Here is a 12503-nt window from a genome sequence, read left to right as displayed (position 1 = left end):
TTAAGTGCTCAGATAACAGAAATTTAACAATTTCTGTTTAATTCAAGGATAACTATTAAACCTTTTCTGTTGTACTCCTTAGGATTTATTTTAATATTTGTAAAATATTAAATACTTTGTAAAACAAACATCATTTTACCATCACGATGTGAGAGAAGGGAGATGCTGTTATACTCATTTTCCAGGAGAGGAAATTCAGACAAAAGTGAAATAACATCAAAAGATGTGACATATCAGACAGGTAAAAGAAATGCAAAAAGGCAAAATTCCATTTATCATGTGTTGCATGAAATTCAGTCTTACCACATAGAATAGGCCAGCCTTTTTTTTTTTTTTAAAGCATTAAGAGCAATAAGCAGAGTCTCTTCTGGTATTACTTAGCTAAACTATGAAGGATGCTGCTAATTAAGGCAAGGATCTGATCCTAATTAAGCCCTTTGGTGTTGGATGAGAGACCATCTCTAAAATCAATGCTCCTCTTCCCATCTAGACAATGACAATAACCACCATTTACACTGAGGCAGGTGATAGGGCAGTGAGGAAAGCCCTGACCCAAGTGTAAAATAATCTTGAATTCATATCCAGCCTCAGATATTTACTATCTGAGTGACTCTGGGCAAGTTACTTAATCTTCAATCTGCTTGTCTCAGTTTCCTCAACCATGAGGATCAAATGAGATAATATTTGTAAGCTGCTTTGCATAGTGCTCGGCACAGAAGAGACATCATATGCTAGTGATGGCTAGCCTATTATAATGCTAGCTAGCTTTCAGTTGTTTAAGTTTTGCAAAGTACTTTACAAAGAGCTTATATGATCTTCCCCAAACTCTGTGTTATAGGTGCTGTTATTATCCTCAGAGTTTACTTGGTAACCTAGAGATCGGATAGGCAGCTTGTGTGCTGGATATACAGCTGCAGCTGAAGTCACAAAGACCTACGAGCCAATGTTGCCTCTAACATATCAGTTGTGTAGCCAGGGACATATCACTTAATTTCTTTAGCCTGTAGGTAACTCTCAAGGACTAAAATGATAGAAGGCTTGAAATCTTCTTTGATAGAGCAAGCTGCCATGAAATTAAACCATTGGTTCTGCCAGAATGTGGAGAATGCTACATTTTCAAAATTATTATGTCCCTATTATCAGATTCCATCATAATGTTACACATGGTAACTAAAGAAATAAGACCTGTTTCTATTTCATGGGTCATTGCAAATTCTAGAGCTGGAAGGGATCTAACCCTGACCCAAAACAGAATCCCCATTATAACATAACTGACAACCGGTCATCCAGCATCTGCTGAATGCAATCCAGCATTAGATTTCTGACGAGGGAGGGGAGAATGGGAATATCTTCCAAAAGAGGCCTTTTCATTCTTGGATAGCTTGAAAGGCTAAGACATTTTTCCTGACAATAAATCAAAATTTGCCTCTTTGCCACCATCACTCCTAGGGGCTGCCCTCTATGAACAAACAGAACAAATCTCATTCCTTTGCCACATGAAAACCCTTTGAATGCTTGAAGACAACTATCATCTCCCTGCAGAGTCTTTTCCAGGTTAAATATTACCAGCATCTTCTACTGATCCTCACATAACATAGACTCAAGGTCCTTAGAAATTCTGACTGCTCTTCTCTGCAAACACACCAAATTATCAAGGTCTTTTCTAAACTGTAGTTCACGGAATTAAATACAATATTTTAGATGTGGTCCAAATAGGGCAGAGTATAAAGTGACCATTATCTCATTTCCTGAGGACAGAAAATCTGGTCTTTACTAGCCTTGAAGTCAAGCTTTGAGTTTTGAGACCTCAGGAGCTCCTTAGTAAAGAAATTTCCTACAATGGAAAGAGTAAAGAGGAACCCAAGACACGGATTGATTGGACAGAATCCCTTGGAGGTGCCCAAGCCACATCATGTGACATAGTTCCTCACTTCATCACAATAGTGAATCAGCCTGGGGCTATGCCACTCTGTGCTGCAGCATCCAGGCCAGGCATGGGGGGCAGTCAGTCTCCACCAATCACAATACTATCACAGTGCTCCTGCTTCAGCACATGGGGAACTGGCAGCATAGGAACATGGCAAGGCTCTGTCCAAGCAGTAGCAGCACCCACATTACTTCTGCATAAGAGAACGCTGGAAGCCCAGGACTGTAGCAATGCTCCTCCCTTTGGGCCCCAGTGATGGCAGGCATGACATAGCTCAAGTCTGAGGCAATGTTTAGCCAGTGCTAGAGCCATGGAGCTCACTCAGGTTCCAGCACATCACTCAGTCTTGTAGCAAGGCTCCACCCTAGCATGGGGGACAGAGTTTGTTCCCAGGAGTAGCGATTTTCCTATCCCAGCACAGGCAGGGCCTGGGTGTGAGGTGAGAGCACCTGACACAGTGCTCAGGCCCCTGGAACATTGATCTGGCAGAGTAGGCAGTGGAATAAACAAAGTGGGAAGAGATGCTTGGCCCCAGCAATTGATGAATAGGGCAGAGACACAGGCTCTGCAGAATAAGCACTGGCATGAGTGGTGGCAAACGCAGGCCCATTGTAGCCTTCTGCTTATTGACTGGCCCCTGCCATATTGCTGTCCCTACAATGTCCAGCAGTAATTGGACAGCTCTTTTATATAGTGAAGGCTCTGAGAAACAAGGAGTAGCATTGCTGCACAGTGGCTTGCTTTCTGGTAACAAGGGGGAGGTGAAAGTGTCTACTGAGCACCTGTAGAAGGAGGGCATTCCCTCAGAGGCCTCTAAGGGGACAGGGCTGGCATTCTATTGCTCTTCCCATAAGTATCCCAAGGGAGGAGAGGGCCTGGCTTGTGGATCAGGAAACACCAGGAGATACCATTGAGTATTGGTCTGGGCCAGTTCTAAGATGGGGAACCATGACTATTCAGAAACTGTTATTGTCATTTTCCCTGTAGATCTGATATCCTGCTCATATTCAATTCTTTCCATTGAGATATCCATTATTAATTACAAAGATTTCACATTGGCCACCACCTAGACTAGATATTTTAGATCCAAGATGAGATCCTTCTAAAAGGAAGTGAAGATTGGTATTTTTGGTCTTCATTTCCCATCAGGGTGGTGTTACATTGTTTTGTGTCATTCTGGGCTCTTTAATTCCACTCACCTCAATATCCAATCTGTGGCCAAATTTTGTTAAATTTTACCTCCTTGTATACATCCCCTTCTTACTTCTGATACAGAAACTCTCCCTGCTCAGTGTTTCTTCCTACTCTATTTTTCACTCAACTGCTAGAACAATTTTCCTTGAGTGCAGGTCTGACCATGTCATTCCCCTATTCAGTAAATTCTAGTTTATTGCTGCTCTTTATTACCCTTGGGTTCAAATATAAAATCCTCTGGCTTTTAAAGGCCATCATAAGTAGGCCTCTTCCTACTTTTCCAGTTTTCTTATATTTTATTCTCCATATATTCTATGACCCAGTGATACAGGTCCTGCTGTTCCTTAAACTGGATACTCTATCTCCCAATTTTGTGCCTTTGCATTGGTTCTCCAAGTCTGGAATGCTCTTTCTCCTGGTCTCCAGATTCCATCTTCCTTCAAGTCTCAGCTCAAATCCTACTTTCTACAAGAGGCCTTTTCTGGACACTCTTAATGCTAATAGTTTCCCTCTGAGATTACCTCCAATTAATCCTGTATAAATCTTATATTTACATATAACTGCATGGTGTAGCCCTCATTACAATGTGAATTCCTTGAGGGTAGAAGCTGTTTTTGCCTTACTTCTATATCCCTATTGCATGTTAAACTAGCTTTTCCTTAAAAGGTACTAAAATGGTCCTTCAAATTTGACTAGCTTAGGGGGCTAAGGCTCAGGCCATTGATACAGTTTGCTGGCCATCTGAACACAAATTAGACAGCATATGAGGGATGATAGGAGCCTCAGAGCCCTAGCAGTAGGAACAAGGCTTGGAAGTTGCACTTAATTGAGATACTTTGTCCTCAAATTCCCTTTCCTGCTCTAAACATTCTTCCCCTACTATGGCTCAGTATAACTCTTTTTCTTATCTGTCAAATAATTGTCTCACTTTTGTTCCAGTTTTGGACCTAAACTACCAGAGGACTGGCCTAAGTCAGTCCAGCTTATTACACTTCCTCTTGGGGTTTTCACAATGATATTCTCTCCTAGTTCTCCAGTTTGACTTCTCTGTCTCCTTTGCTGGTTTGTCATCTATGTCCCACCTCTGAACTACAGTTTTCCCTCCCCTAGGCCTTCCCCTACACTCTCAATTGGTTGACTTCATTAGTTTTCATAGGTGTATCATCTGTTGAGATAACTCAATTTATAAGACTCATATACCTAAGCCTACTATCTCTCTACAGCTCCAGTCCATTGCCAACTATCTATTGGCCTTTCCTTTTTTAATACAAATTTTATATAATATATATATATAATTTTATGTAAATAATTATATAGATGAATACAATTATATAATTTATACAACTATATAAATTAAATTTTGATTTTTCAATCAACAAAAATCTACCTACTCTGTCTTTTCCCCCACTTTGGGAGCATTTAAACAGAAATTTTGCAAAGCATTTTACAAATATTATTGCATTCTATCCTCACAATAACACTGGGAGGTAGAAACTTGTATTGTTATCACTGTAAAGATGAGGAAATTGAGGTAGACAGAGGCTTTGTGATCTGCCCAGGGTCACACAGCTAGTAAGTGTTTGAGGCCAGATTTGAACTCCAAGTTCCACACTCTACTCTAACCACTAGGTCACATGTATACTCAAGACAACAAATTCCCAGACTGAAGTGATGACAAAACACAGAAAGTTGGTAAGATTTCAAGTCATTGTGAAGTTAGGAAAGTGCAAGGAATAGGGTGTGACTGAATAATAGGAAACTGATCTGACAGATGGCACAGTGAAGAGTGCCAAGTCTGGAGTCAAGAACACCCTGGCCTCAGACTAGTCATGTGATCCTGGGCAAGTCACTTAACCCGTTTTGCCTGTTTCCTCATCTGTAAAATGGCACCTACCATCCAAAGCTGTCCTGAGGATCAAATGAGATAAAGGTAAAGTACTTAGAACAGAGCCCAGCTAACAGTAAGTGCTAGATAATGTTAGCTATCATTATTATTAATCTTAGAGTTACTGTTTATAGAACACTTATGGCAACAAAATAAAGGCTGTTTAGCATTTTTAAATAATTCGGATAAAGATGTAGTTATCAAATTTGAAGTAACACAAAGTTGAGAGGGATCCCTAACACACTGCAGATATGAGAGTCAGGATGACCAAAAGGATCTTGACAGGAGAAAGCATGTAATAAGATCAAGTTCAATAGGGATATGTGTAAAATCTTACACATTACAAAAAAGCTTAACTTCACATGTTGCAAAAAAATGTTTAAAGAGAAAAAAGTTCAGAAAAATCAACTAAGTCAAATAATATATACAATAGCAGAACATTATTGCTACAGAGAGGACCAATTTAAATTATTCATTGTCAGAAAAAAAAGTCCATGTCAAAGAGGAATTAAATCAAATTTAACTTCCACTGTATAGCAATAGTACTACTATTAAGGATCTAAGAGACAAATAAGGTTTTCTCTATTGCCTTCTAAATAATTTTGATGTAAGCATAAGAGACAACTCTGCGAGATTTTAAAGCAAGGTTTTGGTCTTTTTACAATCAAACTATGAACACAGCAGGGTCATGAATTTTCTACATTATTTATGCTACTTTGAAAGCCTGCTTCCTACTAATGCACTGTGTGAAAGGATTATTTTTGTAGCAACTTTCTATAGATGAGAAAGTTAGCAGACAGACTAGTAGTTGTTGATGGTCTCTTGGTTGCCTTTTTCCAACAACAACAAACTCCAAGATATTTTTTCTTACTTAATAGTATTTTTTTTCTAATCACACGTTAAGATAGTTTTCAACATTCATCTTTTGAAGATTTTGAGCTTCAAATTTTTCTCCCTCCCTTCCTTCCCATTCCCCCCCCCCCCCCCGGAAGATGACAAGCAATCCAATATAGATTATACATGTACAATCATGTTTAACATTTCCACAATAGTCATGTTGTGAAAGAAGACTCAGAACAAAAGGGAAAAACCACAAGTAAGGAAAAAAACAAGAAACAAAAAAGTGAAAATAGCATGCTTTGATCTGCATTCAGATGCCATAGTTTTCTCTGGATGTGATTAGCAATTTCCATTATGAGTCCCTTGGAATTGTCTTGCAACACTGCATTGCTGAGAAGAGTTAAGTCTCTCATAGTTGATGACGGAATAGTGTTGGTGTTACCGTGTACAATGTCCTTCTGGTTCTGCTCACTTCACTCAGCATCAGTTCATGTAAGTCTTTCCAGGTTTTTCTGAAATCTCTGAATGTGATTTTTTTTTTTACTTTTTTTAAATTTTATTTTTCATTTTTAATACATTTTATAACAGATAAAACAATTCAAACGTTTGGTCAGGTGATACTTCTTTTTAAAGCATTTACAATATGAACCATAAAAGAATTTTTTTTTAAACATTAACCAACTGAGATGCAAATAATATTTATGTTGCTAACATCACAAGCTCTTGATCTAATTGTCTCCACAGTATTACTAAGAATTAAAGGACCCTAACTTATTGTTGTTGGTCTAAAGTCCTATTCCTAATAGCTTAATTTTACACTTAACCTCTGATGTTCCCCTACCAATAATCTATAATTTAATAGATCTGGTATTAAGCTTACAAACCTTTTGACTATAGGAAATTGCCACCAAGAGTGGGGACATTGTAGGGATACAATATCTTCCCAACTTCATGTCAGTTCCAGGAAAGATTAGATTGTCCACTTGCATTCAGTCAGGCTTACAGCCTGCCAGATGTCAGTGGGGAAATTGAGTTAGGAGAATCCTACCTCAGCCCAAGCTGAACAGCCACTCTCCCACCCTTCCCATGAGATCATCTTTTGCAGTTCATACCAGCATCTCACAGGCTTACTGGGATCATGGATCAGACTGCCTTTCTTGCTATCCATACCTGGAGTTAGACTCAGAAGAACAGTCACTTAATAGTCCCATAGCATCTAAAAATGGCAAGTTTCAACAACCAGGTTTCAAATATGATTGTAATTTCACTTTGGCTAAGGAACATCTTTTGAGGCAAGTCTTAAGTGGCTTACGTGCCTTTCTATACATGTTCTAGCTCCTGATTACATAGCAATCATAAAATCAAATTTACCATTAAAACCTTGACTTTTCCATCAATGCCAAATTTTACCCGAGGTTACCTTCCTCTAGGAAATTTGGAATAAAATTATTTTCCCCAAACTAAAATTGCTTTTACCTAACTTTGTAACATGTCCAATTTTTCTCCCCATCACTCCCCTCCCTCCGTTTCCTAATACCTTGCATTCTGATTACTCCTTCCCTCAATGTACCCTCCCTTCTATCACACCTCATCCTTCCCTTATCCCCATCTTCTCTCTTTTCTTGTAGGGCAAGATAAATTTCTATACCCCATTCCCTGTATTTCTTACTTCCCCATTATATGCAATAAAAATTCCCAACATTCGTTGCTAATACTTTGAATTCCATCTTCTCTCCCTCCCCCCCCTCCCCAGCCCCACTGAGAAGGCAAGCAATACAGACTAAATATGTGTTGTTTCACAAGACTTCCATAATAATCATGTTGTGTGAGACTAATTATATTGCCCTCTGACCTACCCTATCCCCCCTTATTTTCCCCCCCTACAACTGACCTTGTCCCTGCTTGAAAATGTTTTTCTAGTGACTCCCTTCTCTCATTTGCCCTCCCTTCTAACATTCCCCTCACCCCACTTGTGGCCTCCTCTCCTACTTTACTGTGGTGTGATATAAAATTTCATATCAAATTTAGTGAGCATGTTATTCTCCCCTTCAGCCACATATGGAGAAAGTAGCTTCATTTTTCCCCTCTCGCCTTCTCCCTTTTCTCCTTCATTGAACAAGATTTTTCTTATCTCTTTTATGAGTTATAAACTGCCCCATTCCATTTCTCCCTTTCTCTTCCCAGTATTTTCCTCCTTCACCCCTTAATTTTTATTTTATTTTATTTTTTTTGTGTGTGAATGTCATCTCTTCTGATTCAACACACCCTGTACTCTCTATCTATACATGTGTATGTGTGTGTATGTACAACCTCTCCATCTACCCAAATACTGAGAAAAGATTCAAGAGTTATAAATATTTTCTTTCCATGTAGTAATATAAACAGTTCAGCTTTAGAGAGTCTTTTATGACTTTTCTTTCTTGTTTACCTTTTCATGCTTCTCTTGATTCTTGTCTTGGGAAGTCAAATTTTCTTTACATATCTGGTCTTTTCCTCAGTATGAATGATTGAAAGTCCTCTATATCATTGAATGACCATTTATTCCCCTGAAATATTATACTCAGATTTGCTGGGTAGGTGATTCTTGGTTTCAATCCCAGTTCCTTTGACCTCTGAAATATCCCATTCCAAGCCCTTCTATCCCTTAATGTTGAAGCTGCCAGATTCTGTTATCCTGATTGTATTTCCACACTACTTAAATTGTTTCTTTCTAGCTGCTTGCAGTATTTTCTCCTTGATCTGGGAACTCTGAAATTTGGCCACGATATTCCTAGGAGTTTCTCTCTTTGGGTCTTTTTCAGGAGATGATCAGTGGATTCTTTCAATATTTATTTTGCCCTCTGATTCTAGAACACCAGGGCAGTTTTTCTTGATAATTTCATGGAAGATAATGTCTAGGCTCTTTTTTTGATCATGGCTTTCAGGTAGTCCCATAATTTTTAAATTGTTTCTTTTGGATCTATTTTCCAGGTGAGTTGCTTTTCCAGTGAGATGTTTCACGTTATCTTCTATTTTTTTCAAAGTTTTGGTTTTGTTTACTAACTGCTTGGTTTAACTCATAGTCATTCATTTCCCTGAACTCAATTCTTTCTTTCAATGAATTATTTTGTTCAGTGAGCTTTTGAACCTTCTCCTCCATTTGGCTAATTCTGCTTTTTAAAACCTCCTTCTCCTCATCGGTTTTTTGGACCTCTTTTTCCAATTGAGCTAACCTCTTTTTTTTTTTTAATTTAATTTAATTAAATTTTTTTAAATTAATTAATTTAACTTTTAACATTCATTTTCACAAAATTTTGGGTTCCACATTTTCTCCCCATCTGTCCCCTCCCCTCACCCCAAAACACCGAGCATTCTAATTGCCCCTATCACCAATCTGCCCTCTCTTCTATCATCCCTCCCTTCCCTTGTCCCCATCTTCTCTTTTGTCCTGTAGGGCCAGATAACTTTCTATACCCCTTTACCTGTATTTCTTATTTCCTAGTGGCAAGAACAATACTCAACAGTTGTTCCTAAAACTTTGAGTTCCAACTTCTCTTCATCCCTCCCTCTCCACCCATTCCCTTTAGAAGGCAAGCAATTCAATATAGGCCATATCTGTGTAATTTTGCAAATGACTTCCATGATAGTCATGTTGTGTAAGACTAACTATATTTCCCTCCATCCTATCCTGCCCTCCATTGCTTCTATTCTCTCTTTTGATCCTGTCCTTTCCCATGAGTGTTGACTTCAAATTGCTCCCTCTTCCCATTGCCCTCCCTTCCATCATCCCCCCCCCCCACCCTACTTATCCCCTTCTCCCCCACTTTCCTGTATTGTAAGATAGGTTTTCATACCAAAATGAGTGTGCATTTTATTCCTTCCTTTAGTGGAATGTGATGAGAGTAAACTTCATGTTTTTCTCTCACCTCCCCTCTTTTTCCCTCCACTAAAAAGTCTTATGCTTGCCTCTTTTATGAGAGATAATTTGCCCCATTCCATTTCTCCCTTCTCCTCCCATATATTTCTCTCTCACTGCTTGATTTCATTTTTTTTAAGATATGATCCCATCCTCTTCAATTCACTCTGTCTCTATGTGTGTGTGCGTGTGCATGTGTGTGTGTGTAATCCCACCCAGTACCCAGATACTGAATAGTTTCAAGAGTTATTAATATTGTCTTTCCATGTAGGAATGTAAACAATTAATCTTTTGTAAGTCTCTTATGACTTCTCTTTGCTGTTTACCTTTTCATGCCTCTCTTCATTCTTGTGTTTGAAAGTCAAATTTTCTTTTTAGCTCTGGTCTTCTCATCAAGAATGCTTGAAAGTCCTCTATTTCATTGAAAGACCAATTTTTCCCCTGAAGTATTATACTCAGTTTTGCTGGGTAGGTGATTCTTGGTTTTAGTCCTAATTCCTTTGACTTCTGGAATATCCTATTCCATGCCCTTTGATCCCTTAATGTAGAAGCTGCTAGATCTTATGTTATCCTGATTGTATTTCCACAATACTTGAATTATTTCTTTCTAGCTGCTTGCAATATTTTCTCCTTGACCTGGGAACTCTGGAATTTGGACACAATATTCCTAGGAGTTTCTCTTTTTGGATCTTTTTCAGGTGGTGATCGGTGGATTCTTTCAATATTTATTTTGCCCTCTGGTTCTAGAATATTAGGGCAGTTTTCCTTGATAATTTCATGAAAGATGATGTCTAGGCTCTTTTTTTGATCATGGCTTTCAGGTAGTCCCATAATTTTTAAATTGTCTCTCCTGGATCTATTTTCCAGGTCAGTTGTTTTTCCAATGAGATATTTCACATTATCTTCCATTTTTTCATTCTTTTGGTTTTGTTTTGTGATTTCTTGGTTTCTCATAAAGTCATTAGCCTCCATCTGTTCCATTCTAATTTTGAAAGAACTATTTTCTTCAGTGAGCTTTTGAACCTCCTTTTCCATTTGGCTGATTCTGCTTTCGAAAGCATTCTCCTCATTGGCTTTTTGAACCTCTTTTGCCAATTGAGTTAGCCTATTTTTCAACGTGTTATTTTCTTCAGCATTTTTTTGGGTCTCCTTTAGCAAGGTGTTGACCTGCTTTTCATGCTTTGACTGCATGTCTCTTATTTCTCTTTCCAGTTTTTCCTCCACCTCTCTAACTTGATTTTCAAAATCCTTTTTGAGCTCTTCCATGGCCTGAGCCCATTGAATATTTATTTTGTCTGTTTGGGATACAGAAGCCTTGACGTTTATGTCTTTCCCAGATGGTAAGCCTTGTTTTTCCTCATCAGAAAGGAAGGGAGGAGATATCTGTTCACCAAGAAAGTAGCCTTCTATAGTCTTATTTTTTTTCCCTTTTCTGGCCATTTTTCCAGCCAGTGACGACTTCTGAGCTTCCTCTTCACACCCACCTTGCCTCCAGATCCGCCCAGCCAGATCTTGGGGGCTGAGATTCAAATGCTGCTTCCCAGCCTCAGGGCTGTTGGCTGGGCGGGGCTGCTATTCAGTGTGAGATTAAGTTCAGGTGCTCAGGTGGGGGCAGGGCCATGACACAGGGCTCAGTTCCCTCATGGGGTTTACAGTGAGACCTTCAACAATGGATGCGGGCTACTGTCTGCTTTGGGAGCCCCGTCTGCCGCTGCCTCTACTGCTGCCACCTGAGAAGGCTTGAGTTATGGGGACACCCTGCTCCCTTCTCGGCTAGCCAAAAAGACCCTCTCACTGAAGTTTGGCACCTGTGGGTTGAGGGATTTGCACTGCCACTGGAGATTCTGTCCCTGAAGCCTGCTTGGATCTGTTCCTTCACTGACACATGGCCAAGGCAGGGCTGGGCTCTGCTCTGCATCCGGTGTGTGACAGACCTTTCCTGTAGGTCTTTCAGGTCACTCTGGGCTAGAAATCTCCTCCACTCCATTGTTCTGTGACTTCTGTGCTTCTGCTGCTCTAGAATTTGTTGAGAGTTCTTCTTTACAGGTATTTTATGGGCTGTGGGGTAAGAGCTAGCGTATGTGCATCTTTCTACTCCAGCATCTTGGCTCTGCCCCCCCCCCCCCCAACCAATGTCATTTCTTATAGAACAATAGTAGTATTCCATTACATTCATGCCCAATTGATGGGCATCCTCTTAATATTGTTTCTAGCCACCATAAAAAGAGCTGCTATAAATATTTTTGTACATTTGGGTCCCTTTCCCATTTTTATGATCTCTTTGGGATATAGACTTGGTAGTGGTATTGCTGGATCAAGGGGTATGCAAGTTTTATAGCCCTTTGGACATAATTTCAAATTGCTCTCCAGAACTGTTGGGTCAGTTCACAATTCCATCAACACATTGGTATTCCATTTTCCCTATATCTGCAACATTCATCATTTTCCTTTCCTGACATATTAGGCAACCTGATAGGTGGTACTTTAGTGTTATTTTATTTTGCATTTCTCTAATCAAGTGATTCAGAGCATTTTTTCATATAATTATGTATAGCTTTAATTTCTTCCTCTGAAAACTGCCTGTTCATATCCTTTGACCATTTTATCAACTGGGGAATGACTTGTATTCTATAAACTTGATTCAGTACTCTATATATTTTAGAAATGAGGCCTTTATCAGAAACATTGGCTGTAAAAATTGTTTCCCGACTTTCTGCTCTCTTTCTAATATTCACTGCATTGGTTTTGTTTGTGTAAAAACT

This window comes from Notamacropus eugenii, chromosome 3, assembly GCF_028372415.1.
Source record: "Notamacropus eugenii isolate mMacEug1 chromosome 3, mMacEug1.pri_v2, whole genome shotgun sequence".
Lineage (NCBI taxonomy): Eukaryota > Metazoa > Chordata > Mammalia > Diprotodontia > Macropodidae > Notamacropus > Notamacropus eugenii.
The sequence above is the reverse complement of the archived record's forward strand: the minus strand, read 5'-3'. Positions refer to the sequence as shown.